Source organism: Pholcus phalangioides, unplaced genomic scaffold, assembly GCF_987345545.1.
Source record: "Pholcus phalangioides strain wild (caught in Gottingen) unplaced genomic scaffold, Ppha-v1.0 ptg000003l_1, whole genome shotgun sequence".
NCBI lineage: Eukaryota > Metazoa > Arthropoda > Arachnida > Araneae > Pholcidae > Pholcus > Pholcus phalangioides.
This window is the reverse complement of record NW_028301596.1, coordinates 16,499,525-16,516,892: the sequence shown is the minus strand read 5'-3', so window position 1 is coordinate 16,516,892 and position 17,368 is coordinate 16,499,525. Positions and strand designations below refer to the sequence as shown.

Genomic DNA, 17,368 nt, shown 5'->3' with positions numbered 1-17,368 from the left:
TCCCGCCATAAATGCCTATTTCTACATTGGTTAAAGTTTAATTGTAAATTTCATAGGCGATACAGTGAAACTCGATTGGATACAACGGTGCTTGCGTCTTAGGGTGTGAATATAATGCGTCCGTATTTCAGATTCTAGAAACCCGCGTCGTCTCCGATCGGTTAAAATCCCGAATTTCAAGCTAAAAGAAGTTGAAGTTTTTCAATAAATCTTGAATTATGATTTACAATCAGTAAAAATTATCGTTTGTTCTGGAATTATTTCTGAAATTAATTCCTATTATTCATTGATTTTGTATGAAGAGATGGTATTTTTTCATCCTGAAATATACTGAGAAATTGAATTTTCTGTATTTTATGCCGAAACTGATATTTTGCAAAGAAAAGTAATTTGCCTCCTCGAATCGATTTGCCTCCCGGGAATCGAACCCGGGGAACCCCCGAAACGCTAACTGGGGCGAAAATTGCTGTAGTTAAGGAAGGCTGCTATAACTCCACTCAGCGCTTCACGCTACTAATGCGTGTTAAAAGGAATTGAAAAGTGTCTGGTGTATTGGTTAGCGCACTTGCCTGGTATGCAAGGGGACCGACCTGGGTTCGATTCCCGGAGGAGGCAAATCACTTTTCTTTGCAAAATATCAGTTTCGGCATAACATACAGAAAATTCAATTTCTCAGTATTCATTGGTTTTGTTTTGTAAATCGTTTAGTGACATTTATTGTGTCGAATTATTTGCTCGCACATATAGGACGACTTAGGTTTTCGATGCAAACTGAATAAAAATCCTCGTCCTATACGTGAGTACATACTATTATGAGAAAGATGCCTCCTTCACTTGCTCAACCTGTGATCCAACGGCCAAATGCTTGCCCTCGGAGTGTGGCTCGTGACCTCAAAACTATTTTTGCAAAAATGTAACTAAACACTTCACTTTCAGATCACCATTAAATAACCCACGATCCAGTTCCACATCATTTAAGTGGCCCGCGGCATATTAACATAATATTATATAGGTCACTCAAATGACTAGCGGCACAATTCCTGTTCACTCCAGACGCCCACGACACATTCAAAGATATCTTGATTTGTCCGCGACACAGTTTCAGAGCACTGAAGTGGCCAGCGGCGCATTCACAAATCTTTCAAGAAGCACATTTCCAGATCACTTGAGTTACCCCACGACACAGTTCCAGAGCACTTAAATGGCCTGTGGCATGATCCCACATACTGAAAAAAGCTCCTAGGATAGGATGTTTGGCAGGCTCCAGTATAGTGAATTTATATATATAAAAATTGACAAGAATCGTCCAGGTACCCCCGAGATGGAAACACGTCAGCCCCAACATTGTGGATACTATGGCCCCATGGCACATTTCCACATCACTTAAATGATCTTCGGCACTGTTCCAGATCACTTAAGTGACCCGCGGAACGTTTCCGAAACCAATGAAGTGGCCCGCACTCTCTGAAAGGTTGAGCACCCTTGGTATAAGGTATACGGAAAACTGGTTACGTCATTTACGAGCTATTAACCGATTGTTGTCACCTCTCAACACAACGAGCCATTCAGCATGCATATGATCCGAGAAGGGAATATTCTATCTGCTTCTATAGCTAAGTGGCAGAGCACTCGTCCGGCATACGAGAGACCGGGATTCGAGTACCCAAAATCTTTCCAAAAATTCAGTTTCTCTAAATATAGCCAATGTTCCGTATATTTTGCAATCAGAATGAGGAGAGAGCATCTTTCTCTTCATTTATTTTTTCTTTGTACTGATTTTAAGCATTTTAGTTCTTTATCTGTTGCCAATTTTTACCATTCTTTGTGCTTAAACTCAACTAATAAAAGGAAAGAACACGAACCTGATGAATACTCGTATTTCTCACGAATTTCTTCCCAATTCCATTAAGAATTATACTATCGCGTGAGGGTTCTTTATAAAAGCGAAAACTCCAGCAATTCATTTACCTATTCTACAGGCGATAAGAATGGGTTTTTTTTTCACATTTATATATAAAGAGATGATCTATAATCGACGACAGAGAATCCTTTGTCAAATATCATCTTAGGAAAAAGATTTGACAGCAAACCGAAATTGGTTTCTGCATTCTAGATTCAAGAGAACCTCATATTTCATCCGTACCTTATTATGGCTGCCAATTTTTTTTTATTTCCTGGAATCGACCATTATTCTCCTCTCATCTCTCACACTAGAGAAAATAATTGGTCTATAAAATATTTAACTAAATATCATTAAGAAAAAAAAATGCTCTCATCTAAATTACTATGTTTTGTGGATCCATGATCGTATCTCTACATTGTTAGACACGTACACGAGAGAATTTGAATAGCCTAATTAGATAATATATTCTGAAAGAGGAATTATTATTTTTTCTTTGATTGTGGATATTTCAATGGCCAAAAAAAAAAAACACATTATCTTTCAATACTTATTTCATCCTTTTCAAAAGAGATTTCGAAATATATTTTCCAGCATTAACTAGATATGAAGTTTGAATTATATATAAATATTTTGAACGGGAATTTTTAGCTATGTAATTATCTTTAGATCGTTTTGATTTTTTTATGTATATGAGCATTATTATATTTGTCGGTCGACACTTGAACTAGACTACGAGAATAATGGCAAAACAAGATGATATGATGCCGTGATAAATATACCAGGTATAAAATTGTATTATAAGTGGATTTACCGCAATTTAAAGGATGAAACGCGTTGGTCTGGGGTACGTTTGAACATTTTTAACATATTTTTTTCCGCAGAAATAATTGCCATTTATCATATAATTATGTATCGAAAATATTTTATGTCTATTGAACGTTATAGTGAAATGTTTTTTGGGTATTGAGAAATAGCTTATTATTGCAGTATCAGTCATGCGATTCGATTAAATCTGATTGTAAAAATTGGCGCCATCACTCTATTTGAAATACATCTAACTATTTTAACATCATAAGGAAAAATTAAACTATTACCTGACCATCAGTAAAGTTAAATAATATCACCCTATAAACAAAAGAAAACGCGAAGGCCAAAAGTACTCTTTTGGCATACCAGAATCGTTATAAAAGGCTTTTGAAAGCACATATTTGTACAAAACGTATAATAATATGTTAGTTGAGTTGAATCCATCTAAGCAAAGAAATACAAAAAGCCAATTGTTTTACGTTTCACAAGCATATTTTAATTTCAACATTACAACGACCAATTGCTTTTCTAAACTCAGTGTAAACCGCATATTGTCATTTGATAATTTTTGTCGCATCACGGTCATTTTCTGCACACTAGAGCTAATTTGACCGGGACGTACAATTTGTTTCGATTCCGAACGGCAGCCTCTTTTTATACTCACCGAGGGGTTGATGCGCTAATCCGTCGGTGTGGGACGATTCCTTGCGGTAGTAATTTTTTTCTGTGGCATATCGCCGTTTCTTTTGTACCCCTGTGTCAGGAAAGTTTCTGACAAGGACGAATCGGATATCAAACTCGCGACACCTCTATATATCCTTTGGTACTTCAAGCGCGTATAATATGGACCTGGGCTACCGCGTCCAAAATCATATGATGCTACTCATTATTATTCATTACATACACCACTTATTATTACTCAAAGCATCAACATTATGGGAATTCAAACATTAAAGATTTGTACAAGTAGAACGGGATTTGACAAATCCGTGTTGTTCGTCGGTGGTATAACTGTTGATTTGTGAATAGCTTCACAAATTTTGGCAAAATATTAGATAATAACAATAAATAACAGAAATAAACGGATAATTTTTAAAAGACGATCAATCAAGTTTTTTTTTTGTGAACAGGAACAATTTAAGATTGCCTCCAAGTGCTAGGAAACATTATTGTGAGAATTTATAAATTAATAATATTAACAAAGGATGTAAGAAACTGTTACTATTGGCTTTAAAAATGTAGAATGATATAAAATCCAAACCAGTTGATCTAGAGTTTTCCAGGTTTAAAAGCCATTTAGAGCTTGTGAAAAAATAAAAAACTATACAAAAATGAAAAAGACCTAATATTTGTTTTCCTAATGGAAAATCCTCCACGCTCTTGTCGAAAAATTCAAAGAAATCACGTGGGTGCTTATCCAAAAAGAACAACTTCACTAAGGAATTCTCAAATTTCAAAATAGAAAATATCACGGGAATTGTGTTCGGGTGCTAAAATGTGAAGATGAAGTGTGTGTGAAAATAAAGATGGGAAAAACCCCATAATTTTTCGAACTTGATAGTTCATTTTAGCTCTCATATTTAAAAAATAAAGAATTATAAAATAGAAAAATAGAGTAGAAGGTTACAAATGGTCGTTAGAATTTACAGAACATTAATACACTCCTCATAGATAGTCCCATCAGAATCATATTATGTAACTTTTGAACATCTGACAATTATATTAGATTAAAAAATCTATGCTTTCTGTGAAACGTCCAGATACGTGACTTATATTTTAAAGTTATTAGCAGTCTAAAATTATTGTCAGTGCGGAAAGTTCTTTTTTCTGTCATTTTCAATATCCCAGTCACCCAGCTCGTCTTCCACTATGAAGGTTATACTGTCAAGGTAAAATCCGGGAAAGAACATCAGAAAGAAGCCTTTCGCAATCACCGAAAGATGACGCATTCATTTCCCACCCATCTCTACTGGTTGGAAATTGCCGTATGCGGCGATGTATGACAGGAGTTGATGTGCGGTAAAGAAGTCGCGCGATCAGCCAATAGTAAATGACCAATTGACAAATATCTACCCTTAACCCAAAAATAAAGTTTGGGGGAAATAAATAATAATTTTCATGATTATTCATGCCAAGCGAACACAGTTATAACAACTTTTCCCCAAGGATGAAATAAAAGTAGTTTTTTGCTAAATAGTTTTATGAATCAGTGACTGCCTTTGGTCCACTATTGTACAAAAATGGGACAATATTATTAGAGGCAAGCAAGAAACGAAAATCCATTGGAGAAGAATCCATCAGATTATATATAGCAATGGCATCGACCTAGACGTGACTTCCTGGTATCGAACCATTCCCAGCCAGAGACTTCAGATGGAATTTTTTTCATTGAAATTATTCAATATTCCCATCCAGCAAGAAGGTGAATCGCATTTCCACGTCCGGGTAACAATACAAATTCACATCCAAAGCATGCCAGGACCATTCCATCAAGGGTCGGTCACGCTTATTTCACCTGGATTTCGCTCCATCCAGTATTTTATTACAATCTAAAAGAGCAGAAGGAGCAGGAAAAGCAGAAAAACCCCGGAAATTACTACTGCTACCACTTCTACGGGGAGAAAGGAGAAAAATCCGAAGTTTTCTCCCATTTTTACTGCAAGAGGAGAAAAGTAAAAAAAAAAAGGAACAACTACATCAACTCCAGGGGATGTCAGTTCCAAAAATAGATTCAACTCTAGTTGAAGGTTGGCAAAAAAAAAGAGAGAGAGGGAGAGTTTTAACCATTAAAACACCTACAGTCACCACAAGGATTATTATGGATGCCACGAGTGTGGGCAACACTAGCCGCTGAGATTTCCGGGTTCTTTTTTTTCTTTTTGTTTCTATCCGAAGAAAATGTTCCGGAAAACAAAAATAACATTGTAGGAATTGAAGCCTTTGAAAAATAAAAGACGGGAATTTTTCGAGAATATAAGGATTTTGTTTTCTTACTTTTATCACACTGTTCTTTTGGTTTGAATTTTTAAAACTTTTGTGGTTTTTCCTCATAAAGATTTGATTCATGAGTATTCTCTTTAAGATATATCGTTTCCTTTCCTTTTTTTTCAAGTATAAATACATGTGTTGATTTTAACACAAAAGGATTGTGTGTATTGTGTCTGGAAACTTCGAATCGAAAAAGGAAAGGCTGGGAATTGTAGAAAATTTTAATGGGAGGACTGTGAAGACATTGAGAATTGAAACGCGTAGTATATGGTTAATTCACAAACGGAAAATTCACCGCTAAATATTCACAAAAGAAAAATGCATCGCCAAATGTTCACAGACTGATAATTCACCGGTGATTCACAGACTTCTCCTCTTTACCTTTGAACTCTGAAGACTCCTCCTCTTACCAGGCCTCCTCTTTACCAGATCGTGGCCCGCTGTTCAGTCTCAAGGAAGAAATATAAGTAAGTGGTCGTAAAAGACCTGGGCCATGCGGGAGTAAAAAACGATCCACAGATTTAAGATTCACAAACGGAAAATTCGCCGACAACAATTCACAGACGTCATAATTCAACGACTGAAAATTCAGTGAGCCTTATTCACAGATGAAAAGTTTACCAACAACCATTCACGGACGAAAAAAATCACCGACAACTCCGTCGGACTGAGTCAAGTGAATGGCCAAGTCAATCAGCAAGCGAAGCGTTAGGAATTAGTCTTTGAAAAAAAAAAAAAAAGACGCGAATTTTTGAGAATATAAGAAATTTGTATCCTTATATTCTCATGTTAATATAATAATGTTAATATATATATATATATACATATTTAATTAAATTCCGGATGCACCCATCTTTCGGGAACGCTTCGATATCTCCTTGACATGGGGTGTGTCCGGTCCTTCAATGTTCAATGTGTCTACAAACTTCTAATCAAAACGCAACGGCTGAAAGTTGTCTCGTACGGACAATAAAAAATATCAGTGCTAATTAGAATGGTCACTTTTGAACGCATTCTTCTGTCCGGTTGTACTGTTGAATTGCGTCCGAAAAATTCACCGTTAACTATTCATTGACCCCCAAAGCAGGATATACCAGAAGTTGCGACGTGCGTAGCGGCACAATCAGAGCGTACCATTACTACTTAACCGTACATGCACCTCGTACACATTCTTCAACAGAGTTTCTAACGAAGCGCACATGCAAGAATGAGTGTTCTGATGGTATGTGTGTGGCCCCTAACGTGTTTATGTTGTCAAGTTGCTATTGTTTCGTACAGAATTCATGCTGCTGTCTTTCATTTTCTGAAGTAAACATGGAAATGCTTGAGTTTCCGTGTTATGTCAGTATCGGGTTGTAAGTCTGCCTGCTCCATGCGGAGATACTTATTGGAATGTGAGAACGTGTGCTACTGCAGAACGGTCTTGGGAAGAATTTTAAGAAAAGGAAGAAAAACTTTTTTTTGTGTGTAGAAAACGCTATTGTAATTATCTATTGTAACACATCTATTAGCTGAAGGCTCGTTGCAGAACAATGTGAAACATTCTGCTTTGGAGTGACAGACAACAATTACTTCACAGACGGGAAAGTAACCATCAAAAAATCAAAGACAAAACTTGCCGACAATAATTCACACACGGAATATTCACAGACAATAATTTACTGCCAATTTCTCGACGGTAAATATTCACCGACAGCAGTTCACCATACCAAAATATCAAGTGAGCGACTAAGTGTTCCAGTGGGCGGATGATCGAAAAATTAAGTGACAGCTATCGAGGGGAGTCAGTGCAATAAGCTAGTTGCCGGGTAAGTGACCGAATCAGTGAGGAAATGTATGAGCAAATGAATGATTCAGTGGCCGAATGAGAAAGTAAGTCTGAACATCAAGTGTGAAAACACTTGCACTCATTCACTTGTTCACTCACTTACTTGCTCACTGACTCAGTCACGCACTCAAACTTTCGGTAGCGCGAACTGTTGTAGGTTAATTGTTAATGTTGAATTTTTCGTTAGTCATGTTCAAAAATACATTTAACCATGTCATTCCATGATATGATAGTCACACAAGAGGTTGACGAAGGGCCCTGGTTCCACCCTGTCGCTAAGGCTTTGTGTGATTGGACAATAAGTTCTGAGAAATCCGATTGGTTTTCTCATTTATTTCGTTGATGGCTAATATACTTTTGAATATAAATGGGCAATTATATTATCAATAAAATTCCGACCTCTAGGGAAGATCACGCAACTTATTAAGCTTTTTTTTTCCGTCATCGCCTATAATGGGCTATAAACCTACAAACAACGGTCAGGCCAAAGGTGATATTGGGTGATTTTTTGTTTTTTTTTTGCCAAATTTGAATCATTCCTGAGGAATAAGGCTAAAATCGATCTTAGCAGAGCCGCCCTTAGAGGGTGTACGGCAGGTTCGGTAGTGCCAGGCCCTGCATTTTAGAGGAGGGGCGCACTAACGGTAGAATGATAATTTCTTCCATAAAATCTGAGTTTTTGTTAATTATGGAATTATTTCTTGCATCTATTCTGAATTTTCATTGGTGCTGAGATTATCTCTGTTTATTATTTTTCTCATTTCTGATTCATCGATTCTGAGTTCACATTAGTTCACATATAGTTAATTTCTCCATTAGACCCCAATTTTAATTGGTTTATTATTCAAAAATTTAATTGTGTCTGAATTTTGTTTCTATAAAAAATTATCAGCATTTTGGATGTGCCGATTCCCCCTTTCTTACACGGTATAGGCCTATAAAATCGGAGCTTAGAAGGCTTTGAAGTTATGAATACGCCACCGCCCCGCTATTATTTCCGCACCAGGCTGTTTTACGTTCGGGTTAGGGCAGCCCTGGGTCTTAGACCCACTTATATCAGTGTTTCTAGACCTTTCTGAAAACAAGGACCAGTGAAATGTCTGAAACAATTTGACGAATCACTTGTGTCCCGTATTACGGGACATTTCAGTAATTTTCGTTTTTCCGATTTTTTTTTTACATTTTCTCAACGATTTTTATTTGAATTTGAATTACAGTGATTCACAATAGATATAAACTATGCCATGATAAATTATCATAATATAATTTATTAATTATTATTGATAGTTATGGCAAAAGTTATAAATCTATAAAAGTTATGTAAATCTATTTAAGTAAATCTATAAAAAATTATGCATCTCACATATTTGCCAACGTTTTGACCTCAATTTTTTTTGGAATTTCAATTACGATTGGTGGTTGTGCCTACTACCTCTGATAGGATTTTGGTGACAATTGGTGATGTACCGTATTTTACGAATTATTATCTAAGATCCCAATTTACCGAATTTTAATATTCTCAATGAAATATAGTCATCAGATTATTTGAATATATTTTCCATGAAATACATGTTTAGCGATGTAGCAGCCCTTTATTTCCACACCCTTCTGCAACTTTAGAAAAAATCAGCAAATTGCAATTTTTAGAAAAATTTAGTGGTATCCCGTATTTAGGTTATCGCAATTTCCTGCATTCTCATAGATGTATTTTGAACCGAAGTATGAAGGTACGATTTTATTTAAACTCCTACGGACATTACTAATATCAATCGCAACGGGAAGAAAGTTTTTATCAAGTCCGTCTGCGTACCACCTATACCAGCGATTCTCAACCTTTTCTGACTCGCGGAGCCCTTTTCAGTGTATAATTTCTATGGCGGAGCCCTGTTTAACTCGAGGAGCCCTTTTTTGTATATTATTTATATCGCGGTACCCTTTAGGCCTGTTTTTTTGTTTGTTTATCAAATTTATTGATTTATTTTATTATCCTCGAGTGGCCGTGGAGCCCCTGAGAAGTGCACAAGGAGCCCTAAGGGCTCCGTGGAGCACCGGTTGAGAACCACTGGTCTATACCATCGTCACGGATCACCTCTGATCCGCGGACCATGAGTTGAGAAATGCTGACTTAGATCGCAAAAATGTATTTGTCCGCGTGAACCTTTACAAGGTCGTATGAGCTATTGATTGACTGTAATTGACATTCAAATAATGGGTGCAACAGACTGTTTTCTATTAGATTAATTGTTTCTCTCGGAAAAACTTATCACACATGTGCACATTGAAAGTAGAGAGCTTTCATTATTTATATTCACGTGAAACTTGAGTTATTGCGATCATTTACGCACCTAAGAAACAAGAGTGAGCTTAATTGGAGTGGGAGTTCATTCATCAATAAGTAGAAAAAACAAACTGTGTGCGCTTTTATAATAAAGCTTTTATATAAACGTGTCTATATTCCATTAAACGTAACTGATATCAATTCCGTAATTATTTTGTACATATTCCACTTTGGGTGACACGTAATAGTTTATATAAATTCTAGTAGCGATGAGACATATTTTTTTAATATTACCGCGTGTGCGGGATTTTGCGAATGTACAGTGTCCAGCGCAGCCACTGCGCGGTCGTGTGGGAATCGTGTTAAACTCTCATCGTAACGATTCAGGTTCAGGACCCACAACATGATACTTATATAACATTTAAATCTAGCACATTTACTATCTTTTCTTCAGAAGTCGGAGGACAGATGATGGCACCACCAAGACCACGAAACAATCACTATTCTGGTAACATAAATACGTTAATTTCACACAAGCACTCAGAACACACATTCCGGCATGTACTAATCCGTTAGATTACCCATAGAGGAGTGCGTGTATGAGGTGCATGTACGGTTAAGTAGTAGTGTTTAGCTTGGGTTACTAACCGTCCTCCGCTGTATGCCTCTAGGGGCGGGACAGCAATATATATGATTGATTGATTACTAGCCGTCCTCCTTTAGGAGGAAATGTCCTCCGTTTCACGTCCTCCCATATGTTTCGGAAAATTTTCCTTTTTCTCCTCCTTTTGAGGTTTCCGGAATTATTTTTCTTTTTCCAGAGGAAATTTTTGCCCCTCCACTTTGAAACATACATGTCTTCATTCATAAGAATGTTTTCGTGGTTTTTTTTCCTCACAAGCATTCACCAATAGCTTTCGAAATTACCGGAATTTTTTTCTATTTCTCTTCTTTTTAGCGGTTCTATTTTAGAGTTGGGAAAAATTATTGTTGTGACCGGTTTTATTGGTCGGAATAGTGGCACCATCTATTGGGAAAATTGGAATTAGTGAGGTCATGAGGGTGCGTGCACAGGTGTCCTCCTTTCTCAGTTTTCAAATATGGTAACCCTAATTTAACACAAAGGTGCTCAACCTTTTGATCAGCGTGGGTATATTAAGAAATTTTTCTACCGGTTCATACGCCACAATGCAATTGAATTGTCCGAAATTCTGAGATGAATACATAATGATTTGCAGTAATGATAAGAATGAGTGGCGTCGTAACAGTCGGGGAAACAAAGAACCACTTATCATTGAAAATTTCTTTCACCCCTTAATTCATTTAAATGTTCTCTCTTTAAAATTTCATTTTATTTTGTTGTTGACAATTGCATTTAGCGTTTTACAACAAACAGACAATTTTTACAGAAGTGAGAAGGAGCCCTAAACATGTGCAGGTCTCGAACTCGCTGAGGTGCTCCTTATTATAATCACCCTTATTTCCAGGAAAAAAATCTTTCCTCAATCTACCGATTGAGTTGTGCCAGAAGTGTGAGTATGTCTATCTCAACAGTTTTAGTGCGTATACAGGGTGAGAAAAGATGGGGGAAACTAACAGGTGATATTGCACACCAATACAAACAAGAGTCATCAAAGAATGCATGGTTTACATGAAACGCAAACACGCTACCGCAAATGTTATAACGGCATCCCTGTTGAAATTTATCGGGAGGAAAAAGAACACCATACACGCATGCAAATGTAATCTGGGGAAGAAGAAGTAGAAACCGCATGCAAATCTGCGTCCCGTTGAATAAAATACGCGGATGCGAGCACTGTGAAGTTATTACATCGTGCAACCGTTCCAATAGTTGTAGCATACGGGATAATGACACACTTTAATAATACTAAGCCTATAAAATTTAAAACTAATAACTATAAAATTTTAAATAATGCTTATTATATCTAGTAAAAACGCTGCACACTATTCAATCATTACACTTCATGCATAGTTAGAAAAACTGATGGCAGATGGCAGCACTACACATAACAAACATGACACAGAAACGAACTTCACGGAGGGTTCACTACACACACACACGCGCACATTCCAACATGTACCAATTCGTTAGAAGTTCCTGGTTTTCCCGTTGCCACAACAGAGGGATATATACGAGGTGCATGTCTGGTTTAGTAGTAGTAGTAAAAACGCCACTGAGAATAGAAATACTCGAATACGACGACTTTCCCTCGAACAACCTTGAAGCAAAAATTCCAGAATATTCTCATTTATTCCAGACTGGAGACGAATTAAAGAGCTTTATACAAGTATATACTCTTTTCATAGGATATAATCTGGAAATTGTGATGAGTCAGTTATATATTTTCTTTCTTCTTTCTTTTGAGTCATTGAGTCATCTCTTTCTGACAATCTTCTGACAACGAGAGTCGTTATATATTGAGTTAACTTGTTTTTCCTTAAGAAAATAAGAAGAGAAAGTTTCCTGGTTTTCCCGTTGCCACAAACAAGTTCATTGAAGCAGAATATCTAGAGCATACACAACATTCGGTTATTCTGCTTCAAAGGTAAAAAACAATTTTTACTCTTCCCTATGGTCCGTGAAAACTGTGGCAAGACGCCAATATTTTCTCGTTGAAAATACTTTATATTTCCTATAAGTATGTACTTTATAGATTTCGACATGATGTTATTCATTGATGTTGACCACACATGCGGAATTATTCGCGTTCGTGAGCATTTTAAATCATGCCATATGCCATCCTAGCGTTCTGTGATGTGTATTTTAGGTTGCTTGAAAATACCTCATGATCGACTTCTAGAATCTGCGTGTTCTTATCAGGGACGCAACTAGAGGGGGAGTAGACTGGCTTGGTTCCGCGGGTGCCGTGGACTAGAAAGGACACTCCGAATTCATCCTTTAAGTGCTGCTCTTTCTACATTACATGGGGGGAGCTAAAATACATTCTTGCCCCTTTTCACAAAGTATCTAACTGCGTGGGCCTGTGTGATTCTTAGACACGTGTGTAAAATTCACCGACAAAATTTCGTCACCACGCAAATACACCACAAGGAAAATTCACCAACAAACAATTCATCGAAAAAAGTGAGGCAGGGAATTAGTGAGTGAGCACAAGAGTGAGGGGGGAGCAAAAATGATCCAGTGAGTGAGAAGGTCAGCAAATGAGCGAGTGAGATAGTCAATGTTACGGTCATTCATTCAATCGCTTACTCCCTCGGAGACTCACTTGGTCATTCATACTGTTACTCACCCACTCACTTGGTCATTCATGCTGTCACTCACGCACTCACTTGTTCATTCATGCTGTCACTCACCCACTCACTTGGTCATTCATACTCTCACTCACCCACTCACTTGATCATTCATACTGTCACTCCCCCAGTCACTTAGTCATTCATACTCTCACCCGTTCACTGTTATTCGGTCACCCACTCATTTAGTAACTCACATGGTTACTTAGCCACTTAGTAACTGATACGATCACCCATTTTGTCACTCAGCCACTTAGTAACTGATACGATCACCCATTTTGTCACTCAGCCACTTAGTAACTGATACGATCACCCATTTTGTCACTCATATATGATTACTCATTCACTACTTTACCACGCACCAACTCCTGTCATATCTCCATACGACGATTTCCTACAACTGGAGTAGGGTGGGAAATGAAGGCGTCATCTATCGGTGATCACCCCATGCTCGGTAGGTAAATAAATCGTTGTCCATGTTCTTCCCCGGATCGAACCGGTGTACCCTGACAGTAACTTTAATGGTCTAAAACGATAAAATTATTCAATCATTACACTTCACTCATAGTTAGAAAAAATGATGGCAGATGGCAGCACTGCACAGAAACAAACTTCACGTTAGATTCACAACACGTACACGCACATTCCAGCTAGCCCCAATTCGTTCGTAGTTCCGCAGGAGAATATGGACAAGATGAATGTAATGTCATTCAGTAGTAACTTTCATGGTGGAAGCTGAGCATCCTACCACTGCACCATTGGTCGCTATCACTTACTCACTGGTGACGTACTGTTGTCGGTGAATTTTGTCAGCGGTGATATTTCCGTCGGTAAATTTTATTATCGTTGAAATGCGTGGCGATGAATTTTCCTTAAATCGTTCTTAGATACCGTAGGATGTAACCTGCTTAAATATCAGGAAATCAAAAATACCAAAATGTAAAAGACCACGTGTAAAATTCATGCACGCGTGTCCCGATAAAGCGGTAATACTTACTACCCCCTACTAATAACGCGATTTTAGAAGAAAATTAATTTTTGTGGATTCGAAACCACCTTAAACTGTCATTTCTCGCCCTTTTTATGAGTGAGCTTCAGTGTCACTTGGTTTCTTTAACAGTTCATTGGTCGAGAAGCACTTTTCTTTAAAAAATGCAGGGTGTCCTATAAATTCGTATATAGTTTGTAAACATATAAAAATTGATTCAATTTTTTTGAAGAGAATGCTGCATGAAAGCCAATTGCTGGAAATATGCAAATCAGAGTTCTTTAAAGTGCAGGGTGTACGATTGAAAGCTGATTTGTGAATTTTCCTGTTATTGGTCGTTACGTAAATTTTTCATTGTGATGTTGCTATTGGTGGATAAAGCATTATCGGTGTTTTACCTCAACACCGAATCGTCGGCTGAAGTTTTCCGAACACGGAAGAGGTTGAAACAATGTTTTTAGATCCAGAATCCTGGGATTTTCTTCCGTGCAAATTTCCTAACAACCAAACTGTGAACGATATTTTTTTCTATTTTTCTTTTTCACCAAAAATAATCCCCTTTCGTGAGAATAACTTTTTGCAAACCACATTCAAATACACCAATTCCTTCAATTTTCAGTAATTTTTAAACTTTTGTTACAAATTTATGAGACACCTCGTATGAAAAAAATAATCACGTCAAATAATGGGCATTCGGGATCACATCGACTGTAATTCAATAAAAACAAGATGGCAGCTAACCTCACTCACACTAAAAGCCACAAAATAAAGGTAAAAAAACCACATACGCAATTGAATTAACCTCTCGAATTCCCATCAGGAACGTGAAACGTCAGAGTCCAGACAGAAAGACATTAAGAAAATAGAAAGAATTAGGTAAAATATACAATCCTAGGAAATTTGTTATTATTGCGTACACACAGGGCACTGCCTTTTTTGTTAGTTGGTAGAAGCTAAAAACTTTTTTTTGGGGTTTTTTTTTTTTTACACGTTGCTGTTACGTTGACCTAATTGCGTTGAAGAGAAGAAAGCTAATGGAAGTTTCTGGAAAGGTCTTGGTGTTGAAGTAAGAAGAGGGGAAACCTTATCCTAATCAAGTTATAGGAGAAGAACTACTTTGGTTATGGCCGCCATGATTAGTTGAGTGGAAGTAGCGAGTGTGAGAGAGCGAGCGCTCTCTCCCGTTTTCTACTGTCTCATCAGAAGTTGCAAACCTAACAACATGAAGAAAAAACGACAAAAATACGATAAGTACCTTTTCCATCTAATTTCCGTTCGTAAAAGTTTCAAATCCCGAGTTCCTCCCTCATCAATTATTTGTATCTGATATTTCCCTTAACTAATCAATATTACCGATGATGGCTGTTATCTCTTGGAATTTCAACACGTGGCTTTATTCTAATTAGTTGCATCTGGTATTATTATGGGAAAACCTAATCGGATTGAATTGCGATTATTCTAGGACGCAGGATGCTTAAAAATATGGGAGGAGACGGGGAGACAGAAACTAAACAAACGGCAGAAATTCTACAAATAAAGGGAAGTATTAATATTTCGTCAAGGGCTGCTAACTATTCTTAACTTGAGCAGAAATTAGGAATAGATAAGAGGATATAGATTGAAAAAAAGGAAAAAATGCGGGCAAAGATTAAAAAAAAGGGTAAAGGTGCAAAGAATACCGAAAAAGAACTAGAAAAGAAGGCAGAAGTTAATAAAACTTAGGAAATATAATTACCCAGAAGACAGTAAAGAAGAAAGCAAAAAAAAGAAGAGCAGAAAAGTCCAGAAAAAAACATGAAAGGGATAGAAAGAGATATAGAAAATTAAAAAAAAAAACAGGTAGGAATTTTACAAAGTAGCAAAAAGAGAACCAATTCGGAGGAAAATTAAGAAAAGATAACCTCAGAAAAAAAAGGAAGGAAAGAAATTCAGAAAAAGAAGTATAAGGGGAGAAATTGAAAAAAAAAGGAAGGGAAGAAATTCTCAGAAAAGAAGAAGGATGAGAAGAAATTCAGAAGAGAAAAAATGTAGAAAAAGAGAAGAAAGGGAAGAAATAATGTTGAAAGAAGAAGGATGAGAAGAAATTCAGAAGAGAAAAAATGTAGAAAAAGGGAAGAAATTATCTTAAAGAAGAAAGGGAAGAAATTATCTTAAAGAAGAAAGGGAAGAGATTATCTTAAAAGAAGAAAGGGAAGAGATTATCTTGAAAGAAGAAGGATGAGAAGAAATTATCTTGAAAGAAGAAGGATGAGAAGAAATTCAGAAGAGAAAAAATGTAGAAAAAGGGAAGAAATTGTCTTAAAAGAAGAAAGGGAAGAAATTATCTTGAAAGAAGAAGGATGAGAAGAAATTATCTTGAAAGAAGAAGGATGAGAAGAAATTATCTTGAAAGAAGAAGGATGAGAAGAAATTATCTTGAAAGAAGAAGGATGAGAAGAAATTCAGAAGAGAAAAAATGTAGAAAAAGGGAAGAAATTATCCTAAAAGAAGAAAGGGAAGAAATTATCTTGAAAGAAGAAGGATGAGAAGAAATTCAGAAGAGAAAAAATGTAGAAAAAGGGAAGAAATTGTCTTAAAAGAAGAAAGGGAAGAAATTATCTTGAAAGAAGAAGGATGAGAAGAAATTCAGAAGAGAAAAAATGTAGAAAAAGGGAAGAAATTATCCTAAAAGAAGAAAGGGAAGAAATTATCTTAAAAGAAGAAAGGGAAGAAATTATCTTAAAAGAAGAAAGGGAAGAAATTATCTTGAAAGAAGAAGGATGAGAAGAAATTCAGAAGAGAAAAAATGTAGAAAAAGGGAAGAAATTATCTTAAAAGAAGAAAGGGAAGAAATTATCTTAAAAGAAGAAAGGGAAGAAATTATCTCAAAAGAAGACAGGGAAGAAATTATCTTAAAAGAAGAAAGGGAAGGAATTATCTTAAAAGAATAAAGGGAAGAAATTCAGAGAAAAGGAAGGAAAAGGAAGAAATTCAAAAATAAAAAATCAGGGGGGTGAGAAATTGAAAAGAACGCAAATGATAAGGGAGGAATTGGGAAAAATGTGGGGATTGTGGGGCGGAAATTCAGAAAATGGCAGAAGAGGAAATCGAGAAAGCTAGAAAAAAAATCAGTGAATGGGACAGAATTTCAGAAAAAAGCAGGAAAGGCAAAAATACAGGAAAAGAGCAAGAAGAGTAGAAAATGCAAAAATTCAGGAAATAGCAAAATGAGCAGAAATTCAGAAGAATGCAAGAGAAGTAGATAGAAAATGGGGCAGCAATTTGGAAAAACGCAAACAGAGAAATTCAGAGAAAGGCAACAAG

At 36.6% G+C, this 17,368-nt stretch overlaps 1 protein-coding gene across 2 annotated transcripts in view; it reads right to left on the bottom strand.

Annotated features, from left to right (window-relative positions):
* The window catches only part of LOC149088174 (voltage-gated inwardly rectifying potassium channel KCNH2-like), a 424,575-nt gene that overhangs the window by 308,453 nt on the left and 98,754 nt on the right, over nt 1-17,368 (bottom strand). The gene's annotated exons all lie outside the window — the stretch shown is intronic.